Source organism: Ursus maritimus (assembly GCF_017311325.1).
Source record: "Ursus maritimus isolate PB19 chromosome X unlocalized genomic scaffold, ASM1731132v1 scaffold_X1, whole genome shotgun sequence".
Taxonomy (NCBI): Eukaryota; Metazoa; Chordata; class Mammalia; order Carnivora; family Ursidae; genus Ursus; species Ursus maritimus.
The window spans coordinates 116,747,205-116,759,320 of NW_024423319.1; positions in this window are offsets into that span (position 1 = coordinate 116,747,205).

The window sequence follows — 12,116 nt, forward strand, 5'->3', positions numbered from 1 at the left end:
TGAATAAATATGCCACAAACCACAATGACTGTAAAATAAACCTAATAGCAGTCAGGTTGGAAATAAAAATATTTCAAAAAATATCATTAAAAATGCAAATAATTTTCTTATGAACGCTTTCTTTCCAGAAGTACCACTACATTTCCCCCGGTGTTTTATTTATTTATTTATTTATTTATTTATTTATTTATTTTAAAGGTTTTATTTATTTATTTGACAGAGATAGAGACAGCCAGCGAGAGAGGGAACACAAGCAGGGGGAGTGGGAGAGGAAGAAGCAGGCTCATAGCGGAGGAGCCTGATGTGGGGCTCGATCCCAGAACGCCGGGATCACGCCCTGAGCCGAAGGCAGACGCTTAACCGCTGTGCCACCCAGGCGCCCCATCCCCCGATGTTTTAAAAGCTCACATACTTACACTGGGTTTTGAAAAAGGAGCGCAAAGTTAATTTTATGAATATTTAAAACAATTTATTCATTGTTCCCAACTGTGAGACAAGCTTCAGGCTTATAGAGGGTTAAGACCCATTGGAAACAAGATGATGAATTAACTGCATGTGTCTGCTCCAAGCCCCAAGTGCCAATAGAAGAGTCCTTCTGCTCATTGGCTCTCCAACATCCATAAGCAGGAATGTTTGACTTCGTATCTGGAGGGCATTCTTACAAGCCTTACATTATCCTGACAGGGTTGCATTTTCAACCCCATGGTCATCATATGGGTTTAGAGAAATAGAATGTATATGAACCATATATTACATTTGCTCAACCACCTTGAGTTATAAGAGATCTTATGAAGTGTAACTTTGTTAACCATCTACTCCAAATGCCAAAATCCAATGAGGCATAACCAATGCCATGCAATGGTATCTGAATGGTAGAGACATTAAGTGTTTTCATTACTAGTGACAAATTACAGGGTATTGTTGAGAAAGGAAAGGGCAGGCAAGACCTGCCCTCGTTTACTTCAAATGTGACTTGTTTGAGGAGGGAAGAGAGAAAACACCAACAATCCCCCACACGTAATTTGGTGTGTGTAGTCAGGCAGGGAAGTAAGCGACTTTAAATGCTGTGCTTCTCCAAACATACCTAATCGTCAAACAATGAAAATACTTAAGTCTCAGGGTGTGAAGAGATGGACAGCGGTGAGTGTCCTGGGAAATTTGTTACTCAGTGTGTCTTCAGGCAGCAGATAGGTCATGAAGTTACCAGAAGGAACTCCATGGATGTAGTCTGTCCCACCACATTTACAAAAACCTGTGCAGCAGAGATCCTGGGGGTCGAATGAAGCCCTTTGTGGAGGTGTTGGATTCTTCTGCTAGGTTTTAGGAGGTGCCTTCTCCTAGATAGTTGGATAAGTAGGAACATCGAACACACTTTTGAAAAAGACAGAATTTTCCCCTGGAAATTTTTTTTTATTATGTTAGTCACCATACAGTACATCCCTAGTTTTTGATGTAAAGTTCCATGATTCATTACTTGCGTATAACACCCAGTGCACCATGCAATACGTGCCCTCCTTACTACCCATCACCAGCCTATCCCATTCCCCCACCCCCCTCCCCTGGAAATTTTATAGGGAATAAAAGAAGTCTTCCAAAATCAAAGTTGGATAATTCTTATATACCCACAGTAAGGTGAACGTTTGTGCCAAACACTTGCAGTTGTAAGTTCACTGTTAAGTTTTTCTTTCTTTAATAAAAGATATGGTAGAGGAAAGTCACCTTTACATTCATAGATAATTCTCTTTACCCTGAAGTGGTAAAAGAGGACACACGAACATAGTTAAATAAGTACACAGGCATTTCCAACATTCTTTCTGCTCCCCTATGGAGAAGGTTGTAAGTTGCGTTGCAAAACTTAAATGTTACATCACAAAGCCTGCCAAGAGGCGGGCGAGGCTTTGAGCTTTTTAGATTCCGGTCGGACAGTAGCGGGAAAAGCTGCTTCCAGACTCGTTTCCAAGTGGGGAACATTGACATCGCCAGTGTTCTCCAGCTTCTCAGGAATGTGGCCGCTGCGCGCTTCGCCCAGAGGCATCCCAGAGCGGAACCTGGAGACCTATCACTTGTGAGCGCCAATCTCCGCAGCCTCTGGGCTGACGCCGCTTTGGGCGCCTGCCTCCTGCCCAGCCTCACTCACCACTCCTCTTCGAATACATTCACACATGACCCTTACTGGGCCAGGACTACCCCCACCTCCATAGTAGGTCCCCATCTCCAGTCCCTTCATTTGCGGCCACTGCTTTTGAACTTAATCTCTGTCCTTAGAATAAAAAGAAAAGAAAAGAAAAAAAAAGCAGCAGGGGGTTGAAAAAGGAAGACAGGAGATTTAACTCCAACTTTAGAGCAACCGTCCTGGGCTGCCCATCTGACACCAGTGGGTGGGGTGCAATCTGACACTTCCTTTCCTTTCCAGAAACGTGAGTGGAGCTGGCGCCCCCTTGATCTGGGGGAGGGGAGACAGGGAGAAGGTCCGAACTTCCGTCCTTACTAGCTTTCTCCCCTGGAGACCCGGTATCAGGGGCGAGCTGCGCTCTCTCTGCGCGGCTCCCAGGTTTGGCGCCTGGAAAACTCCACGTTCTGCTTTCTCCTGCTCTTGGCTCCGCCCCAGCTCCAGACCTGGCTTCCCTCCCGCCCTATCCGTCCCGCCCACCCCCTTCCCTCTGCCTCCAGCGTGAGCGTGCGGGGACAGCTCCGCTCCAGCTCTGGGCCCACGGCTGGGCTGCGAATATCCAGAGCCCTTATCCGGCGGGGTTTGGGCACTCGCCCCTGGGGCTTTCTCCTTAGCTCCCTGAGCGCAGCCAGGAATTCTCTCCCATCATAGCCACTCAGCCCTTGGGAGGCCCTAGGCAAGCGCGGTTCGTGTCCCCACTTCGTAGCAAGGCTAGCACCCCGAGGGAACCTGGAGCTTGGAGACACCCTCGCACCTAGCCAGTCGGAGGAGTGGGCGCAACAGCCAAGGGGAGGCCAGACGCGCTGCTTCAGGGGCCGGGACGCCACGACGGTACAGCCCAGGCGCAGCTCGGGCGCCCAACTTCAGAGCCGGAGGAAGTCGCTCTCGCAGCCCGGGGAGTGCGAAGGACGCGCCCTGAGCGCACGCCCGGGAGGCCTCCTCCCCAGCCCTCGGGACTGTCCTCAGGGCGCGAGGAGGAGCTTGCTGAAGACTTCGAGGCTGTCCAGAGCCAGCGAGCGGGAGCTCGGCGTCTCCTGCCTTGGCTGGGAAGGGGGAGTGGCGCTGGCGGGCTGGAGCTGGGAACCCAGAGAGCGCCTGACCTTCCTCCTTCTCTTCCTCACCTCTTTCGCGGCTGTGGCTCTGGGACAAGGTTCTGGCGGCCACAGGAGGCCACCCGACCTCTTTTCCTAGAAGGCTGGTGATGGATCTTATGCTTCTGCACCCGCTGGGGCACTTGGAGCGCGCTGGTGGCGCGTGAGCCGGGCACTGCCCTCCACCGCCCTCGGCCAGCCTCGGGCCAGCCCCGCCTGGCAGCCTAGCCTGAGCCCCCTTCCTTTCCCGGTTCCAAATCGCCAGCGTCCCCGAGAGCGGGAAGAGGGTGGCCCTTAGGCACAGTCCCGCCGAGATGTCCGCCCAGAGCCTACTCCACAGTGTCTTCTCCTGCTCCTCGCCGGCCTCGGGTGGCGCGGCCTCGGCCAAGGGCTTCTCCAAGAGGAAGCTGCGCCAGACCCGCAGCTTGGACCCGGCCCTGATCGGCGGCTGTGGGGGCGAGGCGGGCATGGAGGGCAGCTCGCGGGGGGCCACCGGGGGCCGCCTCTGCTCCCCACTGTCTCCAGCCGAGGGTTTCAGCCCCCGCTCGGCGTCCTCCCCTCGGGGCCCACACCCCCGGGCCAACCGACTCCCGCCCCCTAGACCCCTCTGCTCATCCTTCTCCACGCCCAGCACCCCGCAGGAGAAGTCGCCCTCTGGCAGCTTCCACTTTGACTATGAGGTCCCCCTGGGTCGCGGTGGCCTCAAGAAGAGCATGGCCTGGGACCTGCCTTCAGTCCTGGCTGGGCCTGGCAGTGGCCGCAGCGCCATCCTCTGCTCCTCCGGGGGTGGCCCTAATGGCATCTTCACTTCTCCCAGGAGGTGGCTCCAGCAGAGGAAGTTCCAGTCCCCCCCCAACAGCCACAGCCACCCCTACGTTGTGTGGAAGTCCGAGGTAGGTAGGTTCTGGTGCTGCGCATTCTCATGACCCAAGGCTGGACACCTGGGCAGTTGTTTAATTCCATCATGTAAAATTTACAACGCCAGGGACCCATTGAGAGGTTTCCATGGTGTGGCTATCCCTCTTTGCCCGGTTAAATGGTGCCTGGAAATGGGACGTCCCTAGTGGCCACCCATGTGTGTCTTGTTAGGGCTTCTTGGCTCCACTTTGGAGCAGTGGTGGGAACTGCAGGGAGAGATGATGTTCTGCTTTCCTGTTTGTGCTGCGGGCTATTTCAAAGGGTCATCTTATCCCTTCATCCAATGTGAATGTTTTTCAGAACTCAAATGATCTAATTCCTATGCTCATGTAAGGATTGGATGTAATGTGTTTTGAAATATGTCTGCCATCTGGTTGTTCTACAGAGAATTCAGAAACATTATTCTGGAGGGTGTTGTTGATTGTGTGTGTGTGGAGGTTTGTGTGTTTGGGTGGTGTGGGGAGTAACTACTAGAATTCTCTAGTTTTGATCTTTGCTTCTCCCTAAAGGTCTACTTTCAGAAGTCTATGGTACTGAGTACTAGTTTAATCTAGGAGAAAAAGAATCTCTGCTTCAGGCTATGAGAGATCATGGAAATATGCCCAAATTCCACTAAGGGCAACTAGTAGTTAATAAAATATATGTGAATGAGGAATCTTTAAGAAATAGGGAATTCAGAGGGAGCTATTTGGTACCTTTAAAATGTTTGCTGTCTGGTTAAGAAGAATGGAGAATAGAGCTCTTGGGAAACTGTGGTCAATGGGTACTTGGAAGGCAGCATGCTTTTAGAGAATAAATAGTAGTTGTTTTAGAAATGAACGACTTCCAATCTCTTTCAGTTCACAAATTCTATAGATTTGCCTTGGATCTGTTTCCATAAGGGAAGGGAGATTCCATCAGTTATAATTAAATATTTTAAAGTACAGTTAGAATTACAGAAATGAAATGAAATACCATGTAATTGCTGGAGATTTGGACTAAATAAAGGAAACACAACCAAGAAAAGCAGTTTGAAAATAGCATCCAAGATCATACCTCGCTCTGTTACCATGAGATAACTGAAATTTTGGCTTTTAATAGACTGCCTTAGAAAAATCAACAGTATTTATCAGAAATATTAATATCATATATTAATAAAATATTAGTTATTATGCCAAAGTAACTTGCTGTTGTATGGGGAGTATGGATTACAAAAACTAACAAACATTGCTGACTGTTCTGCCTTTTTCTAGAGGAAGACAGGCAGTAGGAAGGAAAGTCAGGTCAGAGAACAAGAGATTCTCTCCAAACCAGAGACCTCAGCATTAGGAAGAGGATAAAAAATCTAGATGTTCAGTTTCTCTTGGTCTTTAAAGGGGCTGAATTCCTGCTATGTATCAGAAGCACACATTATCAGAATATTCTGTATGAGTTGAGAGGAGAGAGAAATGCAAAAGCAAGCCAAGTTCTTGGATTAGACAGCCACTGATGTTCACGTTTAAACCCAATTGCATCATTAAGAATGTCTCTGCTTTTCTTAACAACTGTACATACTCGGAATATAGTATCCAGATGCTGTTGCTGTTACGACCAAAAGGTATTCTACTGTAGATGATCATGGCTGGTTAGAAATTATCTTCTTATCCCTTAAAATCTCTAATCAATGGTATTCGAACTACAGCAATACCGGTGGCATTTAACTGTTCTATGCAGTATTGGGGCAGTCGGCAAGCTCGTCTACCATGATTTTCACCTCTTTGCACTGGTTAAAACTTAGCACATAGCCATTTAGCAAAAGAATAACATTTTCTCATCAAACGTTCATGCGCATGTGCTTGTGTGTGTGTGTGTGTGTGTGTGTGTGTGCGCGTGCGCAATTTCTTCAGTCTTGAGGCAGACATGGAATGACTGGATGGAATGAAGGTCCAAGGCTGGTTTTGTTTAGTAGAGGCCCAGATATCCTATTGTAACCCCTGAGTCTGAAATTTAATGGCCTAGATTACCTTTCAAAGGTTTAAGGCCCTGGAACCTTCTCAGAAACCAAGGAAATTCGTCCAGTTGAGCACTGCTTGTCCTTCTCGTTTATGAACAAGCTGGATCCTCTCTCCTAAAAGAGATTCTTTATCAACAAGGTCAGAAGTCCAGCAAATGGACACCTTGCAAGGTTACTTAAAGTGGGTCTGGAGGAGGACTTGGGTTCTTATGCTCTTCCTGGTTGCTCTGGCTCGGGGTTTCTCAGCCTCTGCACTATTGACAGTTGTGGCCAGATGATTCTTTGTGCCTTGGAGTATGTTTAGTAGTGTCCTGGGCCTCTACCCACTAGATGCCAGTAGCCCTCCTCCCCAACAGCGTCACAGTGACAAATGTCTACAGACACTGCCGAATGTTCTCTGGGGGACACAGTTGCCCCAGCTGAGAACCGCTGCACCAGTGAATTGAATGTAGCACCTCATGCTGGCTATCTAGCGGGTGCCCACATCAGTGCTTTCAGCTGGCAGAAAGTTTCCCTGGGGCCTTTGTCCACTTCTAAAACCATGTGGATCTCTCTTGAGTCATGCATGTCTCTTATGGTTTGCTAAACAATTCTGTTTCTCGGGGCGCCTGGGTGGCTTAGTTGTTGGGCGTCTGCCTTCGGCCCAGGGCGTGATCCCGGGGTCCTGGGATCGAGTCCCGCATCGGGCTCCTCCGCTGGGAGCCTGCTTCTTCCTCTCCCACTCCCCCTGCTTGTGTTCCTTCTCTCGCTGGCTGCCTCTCTCTCTGTCAGATAGATAAATGGAATCGTAAAGAAAAAAAAACAAAACAAAACAATTCTGTTTCTCTTCCACTGAATCCATAGCCAAACCTGAGAATTCACCTTCATTCAGGTTTAGCCAGTGATGGATCACATTTATTTCTGCTTAGTTCTTTGAGCAGCTTCTCTGGTTTTGAACTAAATTGTTCATAAATGGCTCCTGCTCCCAAGACTCTCATAAATACCTGCAGCTCTATGCCTTGTGCTCACTCAAAACTCCCAAATGGCCATTTTATGGCCTAAAACCAGGAGGTATTAACCAAAGTCAGCTACAACTTTATTAATATTTCCTTACTATGTGTTTTAGGATTGTTTTAACAAAAATGGATTAATGGACATGGTGGGTAGAATATCTGTTGAGTAGAAAAAGAGAGAAGACAAAGGGATAAATGCATGGTGACACAGTTGGTACATGCTTCTCAACTTGTGTTTTTAGAAGCTCAGCTCTGTCCCTGATTCTGATCTCAAAGGAGTCAGGTCTCCTTCCAACCTGGCATTCTCCTAATTCTTATGGATCAGAGCTAGGATTATGCTCATAGCTGACTTGGACCTTGCCAGCTTTGATAACCCATAATTAAAATGATCTTTCTCTATCCATGACTTCTTTTCTTCATTCCTGCCATAAGTACTTCTTGAGCACAAGATTTCTCTAGGTACTGGAAATGCAGAGAGGCTAAAATATGGTGTTGGCCCTTAAAGAGCTCACAGTCTAATAAGGAGGACAGATGAGTTGACCAGTAGGTACAGTGCAGGAGGATCGGCACAGTGAGGGACTGGGCTGTGTGTGTTGGCGGGGGGAGAGTGATGATTCATTGTGCTTTAGAGAATTTTGGAAGGCTTCACTGTGCAGAGAACACTTGAACTTGATCTTCAAAGGTGCCTGCCATTTAGAAGAAGGAGGGAGGTGATTCCTTGGTGCAAGAGAAAAGAGTGGACATGCAAAGGCACAGAGGAGTTGGTGATGCCAGAGTGTCCAGCGAAGAGGACTTAGAGGGGCTCGAGGGCAACATTGGTTTGGAGGAGGAAGTGAGGACATCTGTGGCTTTTTGTATGTAGCAACCACGTGGCTGTCTATATAGTAACCTCATGAGACCAGAAATCACGTACATATTTGGAGGATAATAACTAACTATGGGCATGGATGCAATGGCAGGAGGGCCAAAGCACATGGCCTATGCTCCAAGGCACCGCTTGTCATTAAATCTGCAGGGGGGTGAAAGGGTGTAAAGTGCTTTTGAAGTTGGAAATTCGGTATGCCTGGAGCATAGGCTGTGTCTTGCTGTGTATTGGATAATAGTATTCAAAAGTTTGGGTAGCATTCAGTATGAAGAGCCCCACTATGCGCATCTCAGGAGTTTGGACTGGACATTTTGTGGGGTAGTGGTTCTCAACCTGGAGGTGACTTTGTCCCCAGGGGACATTTAGCAATGTCTGAAGACAGTTTTGGTTGTCACAGCTGGGGGTGGTGATATATTAGTTTCCTTTTGCTGCCATAACAAACTTGGTGGCTTAGAGCAACATAAATTTGTTACCTTATAGTTCTGGAGGTCAGAAGTCTTAAATGGGTCTCACAGGGCTAAAGGCAAGGTGTTGGCAGGACTGTGTTCTGAAGGCAGGATCTGTTTCCTTTGCTTTTTCAGTGGCCCCCTTCTTCCTTATTCAGAACCAACCTTGTTGCATCTCTTCTTTTGATTGTCTTCCATAGTCCTTTCTCTCTCTCTTAAGGACCCTTGTGATTACAGTGGGCTCACCTGGATAATCCAGGGTAATCTCAGTATTTTAAGGTCAGTTGATTAGCAACCTTTAATTCCATCTGCAACCTTAATTCCCCTTTGCCACCTAACCTAACATATTCACAGGTTCCAGAGATGAGGGTGTGGACATCTTCGGTGGGACATTAGTCTGTTTACTACAGGAGGGGGTGCTTCTTTTCATCTAGTGGGGGAGAAGCCAGGGATGCTGCTAAACATTCTGCGATATACAGGGCAGCTCCACAGCAAAGAATTCTCTGGCCTTCAATGTCAAGTGTGCCCAGGTTGAGAAACCCTGTGGTAGAGAATGGGAGAAATCGGTGGGTTTTTTTAGCAAGAGGGTGTAACATGATCAGATATGTGTTTTAGATCACTCTGGTGTCTTGGGCGGGGGTGGGGGACCATGCATTAGCAGAGTGAAACAAGCAGGGGGTACAGATATTCAGAGGAGGCAGACATGGGGAAACCAGGCCAAGCATCCTACAAACAGTTGGGAGTTGGCATATAAACATAATACTTCTGTATTTCTTTTCCATTTTAGCAAATTGTTTTCTGGCATTATTGAACTACTACTAGGTTTGTCTCTATAGAATAGTGGTTCTCATCTGTGGGTGAGTTTGCACCCTGAGCACATTTGGCAATACCTGGCAGCATTTTTGGTTGCCAGAGCTGGGATAGGGGGTCGCTACTGACATCTGGTGGGTCGAGGCCAGGGATGCTGTTAATCACCCTGCAACGTATAGGACACACCACTGCGACAAAGAATAATCCTGCTCGAAATTTGAATAGCACTGAAGTTAAGGAACTCTGTGTAATGTGCTGCTTTATACAAGAAACTGAATTCTAGGTTTTGCTTTGTACTACTATTTTCTGTCATGCTTCTGGCTTCACTCTTTGTCATTTTCTTCTTCTTTTCTGGTGTATGTCAACCAGAGCTCTGAATTGGAAAAAGAAATTCCTTTCCAAAAGATACCGAGGATAGGAAAAAAATGTGGGGTGTCTAAATACACGTGTAGGGAAAAATTGAGTGGTAAATATATAATGGTGGAAACTGGAATTAAAATTTAAAATGAGGGCACAGATGAATACTGTTGTTAAAAATAGAGGCTCACCGGTGTCACCAAAGAGGAAGTAATTAGAGTAAGACAGCTTCACATATGAAATTGACAAAGGGTATTTTACAAGGAAATCTGCATACAGATTTAAAATCAGCGTAATGCTATAAGAACTTATAAATTAGGAGAATAGTTACTCAGTTTTCATTTGCTGTCTCTTGGAGTATCCCTCTGCTAGAATTCATCCCTAAAGTAATTTTAAACTTAAATTTAAATAGAGAATAACTTCTCAGATGCCTGGAGATTGAGCTTTCACCAGAATTTGGGGATTTGCAGGTTGGAAGGAGCAAGTTTTAGACTCACGAAGGACCTCGTGGCATCTAGCTGTAGCCTCCTTATCTTACAGTTAAAGAGAGGGACTGGTAGGATTAAGCTCAAATTCAGACAAGCTAAGGGCAGAACTACCTGGAAATTCTCTGGACTGTCAGTATAAACTGCCAAACTTCTGGAAAAAGTCTGCGGCCACAAGCACCTTATACCTTGGCAATCTTTTTTCTATCCCCATTAGTTACAGAAACAGTTCTCTCGAAGGTCCCAACAATTCCAAGACTGTTCTTAGACCTCCTTTGGCTGGACTTCTGAGCAAAAGTGCTGCACTGTCCCGCCGTCGCTCCTGCTCCCCCTTTCCCCACCACCCCGAGTCACAGCTGCCGCCACTCCATCTCCACTGTCTCTTTTTGCTCTTCTGTCTCTGTCCTCGTTCATCTTTGTCCACCCATCCGCATGGTCCTGTGTTTTTCCTTCAAATCATTCTCCTGTGATGATCTCATTCACTCTTGCGACTTGAGCCATCATCCCTCTTGGGGACACGTTTAACTGTTGTTTTTGAGTTCCTGACGTCTCTGATTTCCTCCTGGACGTCTGCTCACAGTGTCAGCTGGATTCCTTGTGTTCTGCATGTCCGAAGCAGAACAGGTCAGCTCCCTTTCCTATGAGCACGCTTCCCTTTCTGCATTCCTTGTTTTGGTTGGTGTCACCATTCTTCCACCTGCTTACTTTACCAGATTGTGGGCATCTCCGGTGCTCCCCTCTGCTTTCTCCTGTCTTCTCAAATAAGTTACTGGGTCCTGCTGTGTTTACGTCTCATTCGCTCCATTCTAAAAAGGATTTGAAGTGGAACGTATCCCCGTTCCTACATCTTTCTCCAGCTGTTCCTTCTCATTGCTGCCACCTGGTTTGGGTCCTCATTGGCTGTGGCCTCCTGCTTGGCCACCCTGCCTTCAATTTCTCCCTCTTCCCATCTGGCTTATGGGCCTTTTACTCCAAAGATGCTTTGTAATCATGTTAACTTTCTGAGCAAAAACCTTTGCTGGGACTCAATATGTACAGAATGAAATCCAAACTGCTTAGCGAGTTATTGCAAGGCTTTTACAATAAAATCTTAGCCTACCTACTCCCCTTCCCCAGGAACTCTGGTCCAAGAAAGCCAAACTGGCCATTCAGCTAGGCAGTCATCAAATATTTATCAGGTACCGGCTGTGCGCTTGACACGGGGGATGTATGTGGAACAAACAGGCATGGCCCCACAAGGTACCTACCCTTTTATGAAGGCAATACTTTCAAATAAATAGGTCCCTGTACTACTGTTCAGAATGCCGTAGCATTATCACAGGAGGACTACCGTAGACAGAACAATGGTCCCCCAAAATGTCCGTGTCCCGATTCCCAGAACCCATGGATATGCTACCTTACATGGCAGAAGGGACTCTGCAGATGTGATTAAGTTAGGGATCTTGAGGTGGGAGATGATCTTGGATTATCTGGGTGAGCCAGTGTCATTACAAGAGTCTTTGTAAGAGGGAAGCAGGAGGGTCAGGGTCTGAGAAGGAGATGTGGGTACAGAATGGGTGAGAGAGGGAGGGAGGGAGGTTACGAGAGAGGGAGGACAGAAGGAGAGTGGGAGGGAGGAAGAAGAGGGATGACCTGGTTTTGAAAATGCTACACTGCTGGCTTTGAAAATGGAGGAAGGAGTCACGTGCCAAGGAATGGAGCCCCTAGAAGCTGAAGAAGACAAGGAAATAGATTCTCCCCTAGAACCTGCAGAAGGAGTGCAGCCCTGACAACATCGTTACCCTAGTCCAGTGGGACTTCTGACCTCCAGAACCGTAAGAGAATAAATGTGTCTTGTTTTAAACTGAAGGGTTTGTGGTGATTTGCTACAGTGCCCATAGGAAGCCAGTACAAGGACTAAGGGTGTCTGGGATGTCTAAACTGAAACCAGTGGATGACGAGGCTTCTGCCAAACAAAAAGGAAGGCAAGTGGCACACTGGCTAGAAGGAACAGCCTGTAGGTCAGAGGGA